Source organism: Canis lupus, chromosome 18, assembly GCF_003254725.2.
Source record: "Canis lupus dingo isolate Sandy chromosome 18, ASM325472v2, whole genome shotgun sequence".
In the NCBI taxonomy this organism is placed as follows: Eukaryota; Metazoa; Chordata; class Mammalia; order Carnivora; family Canidae; genus Canis; species Canis lupus.
The window spans coordinates 25,719,780-25,733,330 of record NC_064260.1 but is presented as its reverse complement, the minus strand read 5'-3'; positions in this window follow the sequence as shown (position 1 = coordinate 25,733,330).

Below are 13,551 nucleotides of genomic sequence, written 5' to 3'. Positions count from 1 at the left end.
AATTTGTCCATTGCTAGAGTGTAGAAATATAAGCAGTTTTTAGATTTTAATCTTGTATCCTGCACCCCTGCTGAATTCATTCTTTAGCTCTAATTACGTGTGTGTCTGCACGCACCTGCACACCTGTGTTTCCTTAGGATTTTCTACGTATAAGGATTTTCATATCATCTGCAAATAGTTTCCTCTCCCTCCTCCTGGATGCCTTTTATCTTATTTTATTTTTCTTGTTTAATTGTCCTGAACTTCCAGTTCAACACTAAACAGGAATAGTGAAAGCAGATTTTCTTTTCTTGCTTCTGATCTTAGGAGAAGAGCTTTCAGTCTGCCACCATTAAGAATGATGTTAGCTGTTGGGGTGCCTGGCTAGCTGAGTTGGAAAAGCATGGGACTCTTGATCTTGGGTTGTGAGTTCAAGCCCCACGTTGAGTGTAGAGATCACTTAAAAAAAAAAAAAAAAAGGAAAGAAAAAGAAGTTAACTGTAGATTTTTCATAGATACCCTTTATCAGGTTAAAAAAGTTCCCTTCTATTCCTATTGAGTCCTTTTATCATAAAAGGGTGTTTGGTTCTATCAAATGCCTTTTCTGATTCTATTAAGATGTTCACATGGTTTTTGTCCTAATTCTATTAACATGGTATATTACAGTGATTGATTTTGGGATGTTAATGCAGCCTTGTATTACTGGTCATGGTATATAATCCCTTTTATATTTTGCTGGATTCAGTTTGTTAGTATTTTATTTGAAGTTTTTATGTCTATATGTATAAGAGACATCTTTGTAGGTTTTTTTTTCTTTTTTTAAGATTAAAAAAAATTTTTAAGATGTTATTTATCTATTCATGAGAGACACACAGAGAGAGGCAGAAACACAGGCAGAGGGAGAAGCAGGCTCCATGCAGGGAGCCCGATGTGGGACTCGATCCCAGGACCCCGGGATCACGCCCTGAACCAAAGGCAGACACTCAACTGCTGAGCCACCCAGGCGTCCCTAGGTTTTTTTTCTTATGCTAATTTTGTTTGGTTTTGAATGTCAGGTTAATATTGGCATCATTCTCTGAAGTGTTCCCTTCTTTTCTATTTTTCAGAAGAGTTTGGGTTGATTTTTCTTTAAATGTTTAATGTAATTTACCCATGAAGCCATCTGGGCCTGGAGTTTTCTTTGTGGGAGATTTTGATGACTAATTCTTTCTCTTATCATAGGTCTATTCAGATTTTCTATTTCTTCTTGAGTCAATTTTAATAGTTTGCATCTTTCTAGGAATTTGTCTATTTAGTTTAAATCATCGAGTTTGTTGGCATACAGTGGTTGGTAATATTCCCTTATAATCCTTTTATTTCTGTAAGGCTAGTATTTCATTTTTTATTATACTAATTTTAATGTTTTATTTTCTTCTTGGTCAGTCTAGCTAAAGGTTTATCAATTGTTAATTCAGTAAGTATTTATCAGGACCTAGTCTGTGTCAAGCATTATTCTTTGTTTTCCTTTCTTTCCCCCTTCTTTTTTTTTTTTTTACATTTTTTCCTTTTAAAAATATTATTAATTCCAGTACAGTTCACATACAGTATTATATTAAAAGGTTTGTTAATTGTGTTTTTTCAAAGACTCAACGGTTTGTTTTATTTATTTTCTGTATGATTTTTCTATTTTCTGTTTCATTTAGTTTGCCCTAGTTTTTATTATTTATTTCCTCCTGCTTGCTTTGGGTTTAGTTCATTCTACTCTCTATTTCTTTCATTCTTCTTTATTTTTTATTGAGATATATTTGACATGTAACATTATATCAGTTTCAGATGCACAACATCATGATTTTATATATGGGGGGCAGCCCGGGTGGCTCAGCGGTTTAGTGCCTGCCTTCCGCCCAGGGCGTGATCCGGCAGTCCGGGGATCGAGTCCTGCATCGGGCTCCCTGCTTCTCCCTCTGCCTGTCTCTCTCTCTCTCTCTCTCTCTCTCTCATTAATAAATAAATAAATATATGTGTATATCGTGAAATGATCACCACGACAAGTCTAGTTAATATCCGTCATCATACAGAGTCACAGATGTTTTTCTGGTGATGGGAAATTTGAAGATCTACCCTCCTAGCAACTTTCAAATACATAATACAGCATCACTACATATATATATATCTCAACTATAGTCACCATGTGGTGCATCATATCCTATGACTTATTTATTTTATAACTAAAACTTTTGACCTTTTTGACCTCCTTCACACCCACTTCATACATTTCTTAACTTCTTAAGTTGAAAACTTGGGTTATTTGAGATCTTTCTCCGTTTTCAATAGAGTTGTTTACAGCTGTCAGTTTCCCTCTAGGCGCTGCTTTAACTGCATCTCACAAGGTTGGTATGTTGTGTTCTGTTTTTACCCAGTTCAAAGCATTTCTAATTTTCCTTGCGTTTTCTTCTTTAATCTTTAATGGGTTGTTTAAGAGTGGGTTGTTTAATTTCCACATATTTTCTTCTGTTGATTTCTGTTTCATTCCATTGTGTTCAGAGAACATAGTTTGTATCACTTCAATCTTTTTAGATTTATTGAGACTTATTTTAGGGCCTAAAGAATGGTCTGTCCCGAGAATGTTCCTTGTGGACAGGGGAGGAATGTGTCTTCCGCTTTTTTGGGTGGAGAGTTCTTTAAATATGTTAGCTCTAGTTGGTTTAAAATGTTGTTCAAATTTTCCATTCCATTGCTGATCACCCATCTAGTTATCAAATGTCCTTATGGAAAGTGGAATAAACTCAGTATCTGGGCTTCCTTGGGGATAGTGTTGATTGGCTGCTTTTTCACCCTGTGTTGGCCAGACTTTCCAGTTTCTTGGTGCATCTTGTAATTTTGTTGTTGTTGAAATGTAGACATTTCCAATAATACAGTGTAGCAGTTCCGGAAATCAGAGCCTGACCCAGCCCCCGGATCTGTTATTGTTGCTGCTTGCTGGACCGTTCTGAGAAGTCTGCAGTCTTTAGTACCTGTGGCCCCTGACACCTCTAGTGTTCGCCTACCGGTCAGCTAGTGATGGGACACAGACTTCCTTAAATGCCAGATCCAGTAAGTCTCTCAGACTTTACCAAGGGGCCTGCATGGGGAAGGCTGGGGCGGGGGGCGGTGTGAGTGCTCTGTGTTCTGGCGGACAGTTTACAACTTGGCCTTTAGCCTCCACTTCCTTGTACGGAGGCTCAACGTCAGCCAGAGAGAGAGGTGAAGGCCTTCTTAGAACTCTCCCGGGTGTGCTCACAGCCCTGTGCGTGTATGTGGGCTCTAGGCCCCAGGAGGACATTGGCACTTGTCACAGCCCTCTAGACATTCCATTCTTGCATCTACTTTTAATTTTTGGGCTCCGAGTGGGGCTGGGAGAGCCAAAAAGAGGAGGGAAAAGGAGCTAACACTTACTCTGTGCCAGGCTAGTGTTAGCACTCTCACCATGAACCCCTTCACCTGATTCTTATAAGACTCAGCTGATTTGTTTTTAATTGTTTTTGTTTGTTTGTTTGTTTTAATATTTTATTTATTTATTCATAGAGACAGAGAGAGAGAGGCAGAGACACAGGCAGAGGGAGAAGCAGGCATCATACAGAGAGAGAGCCTGATGTGGGACTCGATCCAGGGTCTCCAGGATCACGCCCTGGGCTGCAGGCGGCACTAAACCGCTGTGCCACCCGGGCTGCCCCTTATAAGACTCAGCTGATTTTTTAAAAAAAGGTTGATCCATTTATTTGAGAGAGAAAGAGAGAGAGCAGGGGAGGGGCAAAGGGAGAGGGAGGGAGAGAATCTCAGCAGACTCCCCACTGAGCGTGGAGCCCGACACAGGGCTCCATCCCATGACCCTGAGGTCACAGCCTGAGATCACAACCTGAGCGGAAACCAAGAGTCGGTCGCTTACTGACCGTGTCACCCAGGAACCCCTGAACTCAGTTGATTTTTTCCTGGAACATTTGCTTTATGGATGAAAAGGCTGGGGGCTCAGAAAAGCGAAGATGTGCCCAAGGGCACCCAGCTGGTCAACGGCGAAGTTCTTCTCCGTTTCCCGTGCTCTTATGGTACCGGTGTTTCTCCATCACAAGATGTTTGAGGGAATATAGGGATGATCACTTAACAACTTTCTTTTTTTTGTTTTTAATTTTATCTATTTATCCATGAGAGACACAGAGAGAGAGGCAGAGACACAGACAGAGGGAGAAGCAGGCTCCATGCAGGGAGCCGACATGGGACTCGATCCCAGGACCCCGGGGTCATGTCCTGAGCCGAGGGTAGACGCTCCACCCCTGAGCCCCCCAGTCACCCCCACTCACTGCCTGTGTGTGTGTGTGTCTGTAATTTGTATCCCCAATCCCTGCCTCTATGTTTAGGCCAAGGCACACATCTCTACTTAACTGTGAAGAGTTAGTCAATCTATGGGGTGCCTGAGGGGTGCAGTCGGTTAGGCCTCCAACTCTTGATTCCAGCTCAGGTCGTGGTCTTGGGGTCCTGACTCGGCACAGGGTCAGCTTGAGATTCTCTCTCCCTCTGCCCCTCCCCCTGCTCACAGGTGTGCTCCCTCCCTCTCTCTCTCTCTCTCTCTCAATAAGTAAATAAATACAATCTTAAAAAATATGTAAACAATTATTACACAAGGCATGGTATGCTCTCAGGGCAAAAGGAGCATGATGGCAGTTGGCCCGATGCCACAGTCTCCCCAAAAGCCGTCCGCTGTGGCGGTGGGAGTCAGGGTGGGGGGTGGGGGTGCCCACGGCAGCACCCAGAGGGGCTTCTGCAGAAGGGAACCATCTCCCGTCTGTGCTGCCCAGACGGCAGCCCCGGCCACATCAAGGACTTGGGGGTGGCCCGGGTGGCTGAGGAATTAGATTTTCACATAGTATTTAATCTGAATCCTTTTAAATTCGAATTCCAACAGGGACAGCCGTGCCAGAGAGTTCAGCCCCGCTGCTCCCCTGGGCCAGAGGTGGTATGCGGAGCCCGTGCCCAGGACGCAGGGGACAAGGGTTCCGTCCCTGCCCCTGGATTGTGTGGCTATGCGGCCTGCCCGAGGGGCTTAGCCTTCCCATGCCTCAGTTTCCCCCTACGGAAAATAGGACTAGGAAGTCCTGCCCCGTGTATCACTTAGGCTCGTGATGAGGGTCAGGGACTAACGCAGGAAAGAATGTTTTCATAAATCGCTAAGTAGAGAAATGGAAAAAATTGTCTAAAAATATTTTCAGAGTAGATGAGTTTCTTGGGGCCGCTGGGGTCAGGCCAGGCCGGGTGCGGGGTGCAGCGTGGGTGAGCTGGGGGCGATGGAGTGTGGCCCGCACGGGGCCTGGGCCTACGCCACCCTCTGGGCCACTCGGCCTGGGCTGAACTGGCTCGTGGGCTGTTCCCGGCCCCCGCACCCCGCACCTGCCGAGAGGCCCCGAGGGCCTTCCCACTCAGGCTGGGCCGCACACTTGTCCCCCGCCACCCACCTCAGTTCACGGCGCTCCCCTTCCCGGCCACCCTGGGGCCTGCCTCCTGCTGCGGCCTCGGCCCGACCCGGCCGCCTCCCCGGGACAGCAGCGGGCTGGGCCGCTCGGGCGTCCCTGTTGGATGAGTGGCGGTCCGGGCGGTGGGACCAGCAGCGGCTCGGGACGCTTGTGCGTGGGGTCCCACGAGGGGACTGCCGGCCTCCAGGACTCAGCGGAGCGGGCGAGGCGGGCCCCAGCACCTTGGGGCCTCCCGTCCTGCGCTGGCCCGATGGCTCATGGGGGGCCCTCCAGAGGGCTGGGCGGCCTCGGGCGGCCGAGCTGTCGCTTAGGGAGAAGCATGGGGCCCAACTCGGGGTCCCGCTGGGTGCTACGCTGTGTGCTGGCAAACGGAATTTAAATAAAATACTAAAAAATAAAAATAAATTAAAAACGAATTTAAAAACCAGAGTAGGAAAATATTTATATCAGTCTAGACATAACCTTTTAAATATTTCCTTTTAAGATTGAATAAAGTATACAAATTAGCTCATAAGAAAAAACCCGAATCAATCCGGGTCCCGGGGGCGGGGGCCGTGCGGGCAGAGGTCCACTTCTGCGCCCGGGCCTCTGGGAGGCAGCTCCGCTGGCCAGTTGGCCCCAGACACCGAAGTGCCCCCCCCCGGCCTTGGGGGGCTCGGGGCGTCCTCTCAGCTTTCCCGGTGAGGCCTCTCCCACCTGGGTCACCAAGCCGACCCCGACCCCTCCTCGGCTCGGCTCCCGGGGGGTCTCCTTGGGGTTCTCTGGCCCCACGACGGCAGAGTCCCGACCTGCCATCCGTCCCCCGTCTCCGAGGAGGGGGCACCTCTCGGCCCCCAGGCCCCACGTCGCGGAGCCCTCGCCGCCTCCCAGCAGGCAGGTGTCCAGCAGCCAGGCCGCCTCCCCCCAGCCCCAGGAGGGCCGCCTCCTGCTATTTTTATCTCAGGAGCTTTCTCAAGGACAGAGCAGCAGCCCCTGGGCCAAAGGGGGGCTGTGTCCCTGCGGAAAACCTGCCTCATGGGGAAGGAATCCGGGGTTTTTTGTTTTTTGGGTTTTTTGGGTTTCTGGGTGGGGGGGTCCTGGCTCGAAGCCCTCAGCCTCTGCTGGCTCCCTCTGAGCCGACCAGAGTTCAGGGGCAGATCCGTCGCGTTTTCATAGGAAGGGAAGCAGCACCGGATTAGGGCCAGCCTGGATGGCCATGCGCCCCCCCCCCCCACCCGTCAGCCTGGGTTCGCGGCTTAAAAAAAAAGAAAAACAACCCAAACCCAAACCTTCCTACCTTACTTGGGTCAACAGCAGAGGGAGCGCCGGGGGTGCGGCGGGGTGGCGGGAGCACAGCGGGCGCCCTGAACACCCACGAGCGCCAGGCTCTGTGGTCTTTTCTGGTTTTCTGAGGATTGTGTTTGCTTAGGGGGGGGGGACAGCGGAGGGGGCAGCAGGGAGCACGGCTGGAGCCCAGGCCCCAGGGGGCGCCCCCAGGCCCGTGCTGGCCGCCAGGCTCCATGGGGGGGACAGTGCCTGGACCGTCCTTGGGCCGCTGTGACTGCGGGGGCCCTCATGCCCGGGCCTGTGTCCCTGGTGCGACCCTGAGGGCACAGGCCACAGTGTAGGGGCCGCGTGGGCGGGCACCCGTGGCTCCCCGGAGGCTCTAGCCCGCTTCCTGATGAGGCACGCCTGTCGGGGCCCAGGCGCGGCTTGTCCTTCCTGTGTCCCTGGGGGCTGGGGCCTGCGCAGCACCTGCAAGGGGCGGGGGCACCGGGGATGCGCGGGTGGGACGGGCGGAGGCTCTGCGATGTCCCGGTCCTCCTGTCCCTGGGAAACTGGCCCCTCAGGGTGACACACTGGAGACACACAGGGGACACACAGGGGACACTCACGACACTCAGGGGGACACTTTAGGACACTCATGGGGACACAGGGGGACACTCAGGGGGACACTCAGGGGGACACTCAGGAGACACATGGGGACACAGGGGGACACTTGGGGACACACAAGGAACATATGGGGTCATACAGGGGACACTCGGGGACACTTAGGGGGACACACTGGGGACACTCGGACACACAGGGGACACATGGTAGGATATGCAGGGGACACACAGGGACACGCAGTGGGATACACAGGAGGACATGCAGGGGACACACACAGGACACATGGAGGCACACGGGGGACACGTGGGGAGGGGCCCGTGAGGTGCAGGACCCCTGCCGGGAGGCGGGGGGTAGTGTTGGAGCTGGCCTCTGGGCTACAGAGGCTTCCCCATCGGAAGGATCCAGCCAGGCCTGCCAGGTGGGATGGCGAGGGGGCCGCTGCCTCTGGAACATTCCACGTGACAGCTTTGGCCTCAGGAGGGGGACTGAAGGCAAGAGAGTGCAAGTAAGCAGGAGGAGGAACGGCGTGGGGGGCGCGGGACTGGACTTGGAAGGGGGTCACACTCACCTTGCGGCCCCTCCCTGTGTCGTGGACCACACCCCCAGGGCATAGGTGGCTGAGCTGGGACTTGAACTCAGGCCCTGACTGTAGCTGCGTGCAGACTGCAACCCGCCACCCCGCGTGGGACAGGGCGGGTGCGGTTCCCGGGTCCCAGGCAGCAGGTGAGCTTGGTGCCTGCCCAGGCCACACAGTGCCGGCCTGGTCACCCCAGTGCAGTCCCCCAGCACATCAGGTCACCCCACGGCAGTCCCCCAGCACATCCAGTCACCCCAGTGCCATCCCCCAGCATGCCCCATCACCCCACTGCAGTGCCCCCAGCACATCCGGTCACCCTAGTGCCATTCCCCCACAAGCCTCGGCCAGGGGGTGGGGCAGTGATGAAAGCTGCATCCTCGTCACCTGTGGGCACCCGAGGGCACACGGGTTGGGTGGGGTGGGAGGACTCCCTGGCCCACCTGCTGCCCCCAGACAGTGGTTCTGGGCACCTGGGCACTGGTTTGGGGGAGCAGCTTCCTGTGAGTGTGATAGGCCCCTGGAGGACTCTGCGGTCCAAGGCCCATGGAGACCTTGGGCTTCCAGGGAGCAAGCGCGTCCCAAGCCGCAGTAGGAGCTAGCGAGCAAGAGCAGAGCAGGACCCTGCCCCCTACAAGGCAGCAGGTGACCCACTTGGCAGCTCCAGGACGCCTGTGCTGTCTTCCCATCAAGCTCGGATCAAAGCCAAGGTCCTTCTCAGGGGCCACCAAGCCCTACGAGGTTCCTGCCTTAAATACTGCAGGCCGTGCTCCTACCTCAGGGCCTTTGCACAGCCGCCCCAGCCGCCTGGGCCTGCTTCCTTCCCCGCAGACCGGGTGGATTGTTCCTCGTCCCTGTCCCTGCGCTCTGTGCCAGAGACCCCGTGTGGGTGGCGCCCCTCCTGCTCCCCACCCTGTCCAGGGACCCCGGGGCGTGTCTAACACGTGGCTGGAGCTGAATGAAGGAAGGATGCTAATCTCCCCCCCACAGGCCTTTGCAGGATCTCTTGGCACTGCTGGGGCGGAGCTGCTCTTCCTGGTTTCCCGAAAACACTGACCGCTACTTGATGCCCACTGTGTGCCCCACGCGATGGGGAGGTGGAGGCAGAGTCCTCTCCTCAAGGTCCTCCCTGGCCCCTGTGAGCACTGGGGGGCGGGGGCTGCTCAGGACCCGGGACATGCCCTGATGCCCCAGGAGCCGGAGGGGTGGGGAGGGGTGCTGGGGGGCAGGAGGAGGGGGGAGGGGGAGGAAGGGTGCTGGGGGAGCAGGACCCACGAGGGAACCGTGTGGGCGCCAGGAGGTGACTGGCCTCAGGCGCTGCCCCAGGAGGGGGGGTCAGAGCCCGTGGGCCCCGCTCCCCTCCTCCCCTCCCCGTCCCTTCTCCCTCCTCCTCCCCCTCCCCTCCCCCTCCGTCTGACCCCGGGACCTCATGCCACCTGCACACGGGCCAGCCCACGGGGGAGGGCGCCGCGCGGTGGGTGGCGCAGGGGGCTGGGAGGGGCACGCGCAGGCCGGGCTCACGCCAAGCCAGGCCGGTCCGAGCGCCCCAAGGCCGGTCCGGCCTCCGTTTCCCACCGACACCGGGAGGCCGAGGACGCGCGGCTGCTGGACCTGCTGGAGGCCGGGCGCCCGGGACCGAGCCCGCCTGCAGACTCCCGGCGGGGTCCTCCGCCCGCCGCGCTCAGCGCTGTGCCTGCCCGGCCGGAGGCGCCCCGAAGCGGGCCGCGCAGTGGGGTCCGGCCCTGGGGCGCAGCTCCGCCTTCCCCGCCCTGCGCGCCTGGAGGGGACCCGGGGACCCCGCGAGGGAGGCCCAGCCGCAGCCGGACGTGGGGCTCGCGGGTGCCGCAGGGAGCTGGGGGGGAGGGAGAGCTCGGTGCTCCCCACGTCCGGATTCTCCTGCCACTGACGCTGTGTGGTCGCGTGACATTGGCCGCCCCGGGGTCCCGGGTGCGAGCGGCGGGCTCGGGAGAGCGGGCGCAGGGCCACGGCGGGAGTGGGCCGTGCTGCCCGCCCCGCCCCGCCGAGCCCGCCGAGCCCGGAAGGAAAGTGAGGGTGTAGCGCCCCCTCATGGCGAACCCACGTTACGGCGGCGCAGGAGGGCAGGGCCTGGGGCTGCGGCAGGGGGCAGGGGCTGCGGGCAGGGGCAGGGGCTGCAGGGGCAGGGGCCCCACGACACCCAGGCGGTGGGAAATGAGCCTTCCTCCGGGCGGCCCTCCCCCAGGCCAGCACCAGCCTGCTGTCCCCCGACAGCCGATTCCCTCACGCGGGTCCCAGTTACTGGTAAGTGGCCAGGAACACTGAACAGACAGGAACCAAGACCCCCACCCACACCCGCACCCCAGAGCCCGGAATGAGGGCAGAACCTGGGAGGCCCAAGTGCAGGGGGGCCCTGACCTGGGGCAGCTGCCTTATGGTGTTGGTCCGTCCAGCCAACCATCCGTCCATCTGTCCATCTGTCTGTCCAGCCGTCCATCCATCCATCCATCGGTCCATCCATCCGTCCGTCCCTCCAACCATCCACTCATTCCTGCACAACCGCTCCGGAGCCTCCCCAAGGGCCAGGTGTGAGCCTTCGCATTGGAGAAACACCAGTAAACAAACAGCTGAAGGCCTTTGCCTTCGCGGAGTTGCGTGTGGACTCGAAATAGACGGTGCAGGTGATGAATAAGGACGCGTGTGGTGCGCGTGGAAGGGAGAGCACCGTGAAATGGGAGGTAGCCGGGGCGGGAGGCACCACAGCATGCCCAGGGGGAAGCAGGCCGTGGACGAGGCAGGCGGCCGTCGTGGGCCTGTGGGAGCAGGAGACACTTGAGCAGGGACAGGGAAGTGACAGCCCAGCAGGCCCCGGGGGGGCAGGCCAGGCCAGGCCCAGGTGCAGCAGGGGCCCTGAGGCACACTGCCTGGCTTGTGTGCTTTCTGCCCTCGGCTTGGGCAAAGTCATGGGGGATCTAGGGTGTGGCCCTCACGCCCCCCTGGGACGTCCAGGACAAAGATGCCTTGGTGGCAGTGACACACACTAGCCAGGAAGGGGAAGCAGAGGTCCACCAACCAGGTGAGTGGGAGGAAGGGCTTCCTGAGCAGGGCGGGAGGTACAGGAGGAGTGCGAGGCCGGGCTGGGGGGTACGAGGTCCCGACCCCTGCGGGAAGGTGCCCCCCACGGCTCCTGCTCACTGTCACCTGGAGTCCATGTCACCCGTCGTGCTTGTCTGCGGACGCGGCCCCGACCCAGTTACGGCCTCCCGCGCTGGGATCCTGGGTGGAGCCCAGGCCTCCGGGCGCCACACGGCCCCACTCCGGGTGGGGAAGTCACCAGGCAGGGGCCTTTCAGCACGGGGGCCGCCCTGGGCCTTACTTGTCCAAGGTCAGGGACGGTGAACAGCAGCTGCGCGGGAGGCGAGACGCACCCGCTGACCCGCGGGAGCTCCAGCCACCCACCTCTTCGGCATCTGGCCCCACTTGGCCTTCACACCAGCCTTGGCCAGGGAGGCCTCACGACCTCCCCCCTCTAACAGGGAGGAACCGAAGCCCGGGAGGACAACTGGGGGTAGTCCCTTGGGCCAGCATGGCCCTGCTGCCTTGTCAAGCCGCCCCTCCTGCCCAGGTCAGCCCCCTCAACTTGTCCTCCATCGCGGCCTCTCCAGAAATGGGGACAGTTAGTAGCCCATCCGCTCTTTACTTGAGGCGCGGTTGCTGCAGCGGTTCTCGGGTGCTGCCTGATCCCCAGGCCCGGGCCCAGGCCCCAGCCTACTTCCAGGAGTCTCCTGTGCGTCAGCAGCTCCCCAGGACGTGCCAGTGCCTCGAAGTTTGAGCACCACGGCTCCGACGTATGGCTCTTCCATGGGCGGGCGTCGCAGTCTTACTCCGTAAAGATGCAAAGAAAGGCCAGTGTAGGTCCTCTCGGGAACGCCATGGGGCAACCCTGGAAGGGAAAAGGTGGATCTTGGGATCGCCCTTGAAACCACCTTGTACTTACGGCGGAGCTGGGAGCAAGACTCGTGAGAGGAGGCAGGTGCCACGTGGAGCCGTCTTTGAGCCCCGATGCTCAAGGATAGTTTCTCAGGCACAACTGGGACTTTAGACTGGCAGAGAGATGAGTGGAAACAGAGACAAAGGTAAACGGGGGGTAGTGTGGACGGGGGAGCTGCAGGCTGTGGAGTGGGAGGGGGGCTTCAGCTGGGGTTCCTGAGCCCCTGGTGGGGTAGGGGCACCAATGGACTCAGGGGGCTTCTGGATCCCAGGAGGTGAACACCAAGCTTTGAAAGTGTCTACAGCTTTCCAGGGAGAGGCCTTCGGGAGAGATGGTTAGGGGGGGCAGTTGGGGCCTGGGCTTAGCAGACTTCCCGTTAAAGCCCCCCTTCCCCACCTACTCGTGTGAGTCACCTCCATCTTTTGGGCCTGTTTTCTCACCTGTAAAGTGAAGCTAACAGAGTCGATTTGAGGATTACGTCCCCCAGACCAGGGCCTAGTTGAAGGCGGCACCCAGGGTTAGCTGTCATTGATAATACCGTAGTCTTGGAGGGTTCTGTGTCCCCCCCAAAGAGCTTAGACCATTCATACCTATTCTGGATATGTTGGGGGACCCTGTTCAATTCAGGGACATAATAAATTATGTCCTTAGTTGGCCCAGCTGAAGGCTGGGAGTCATTCTTACTTCCTAGCAGTTGGGATTAAACGCTGCACGGGGCTGGGGCTGCCGGGCAGTTGCTGGGTGTGCTCGTTATGTAAGTGACCCAGCGTCGAACATGCTGGTCTGGTGTTTACTACCAAAGTCTGGCTGGCATATATGTGCCACACAGATGTGACTGTGTTCCGATAAAATTGTGTATTTAATGAAACACGAGTTGGGCCTCTATTCTACTAAATTCTCTCGTAGAACATCTCCTAATCCTCTCGTGTCTTTCGGGCAGACAGGGATAATCTAGATAGCAGATCTCCAAATTCCCTTGTTCTAACCCTAGTTTCTTTCCCCGCCTAATGTTCTCAGCTGAGACCTCTGGTCCTGTGTTAGATAGTTAGCAGCCACAATGGGTGGCCTTTTCTTTTGTCCAGGAGTTCAAAGTTTCAGAGTTTCCCCAACTAAGCAGGAGGCTGGCTTTCTGGCTGAGAGGTATCTAATGTTAAAGTGGTACCTATTCATCTGATTGCCCAAGTCAAGAATGGCTTCTAATTTTGTCAGATTTTTTTTTAAGATTTTTATTTATTCATTCATAAGAGACACAGAGAGAGAGAGATGCATAGACACAGGCAGAGGGAGAAGCAGGCTCCGTGCAGGGAGCCCGACGTGGGACTCGATCCCGGGTCTCCAGGATCACACTCCAGGCTGCAGGCGGCGCTAAACCACTGTGCCACCGGGGCTACCCTTGTCAGATTTTTTTTTTTAATGTCTTTAGATCAAGTGATTTTTATCCCTCTAGAATCTATTAATGAAAAGTTAATTTAAATCCTAGGACTGAAAAAAAATTAAAAATAAAAATAAAAAAATAAATCCTAGGATTGAACCATCTTACCATTCTCAGAATGATCCTGTTTGGTCCAAGGTTATGTCACGATGCTGTTGGGTTATGTTCGCCAAGTAGTATCCAGCTTTTAGGTACTGACGATCTAATCATTGGGGAGAGTTGTCCATAGTTCTTCCTATAAACTTTCTGA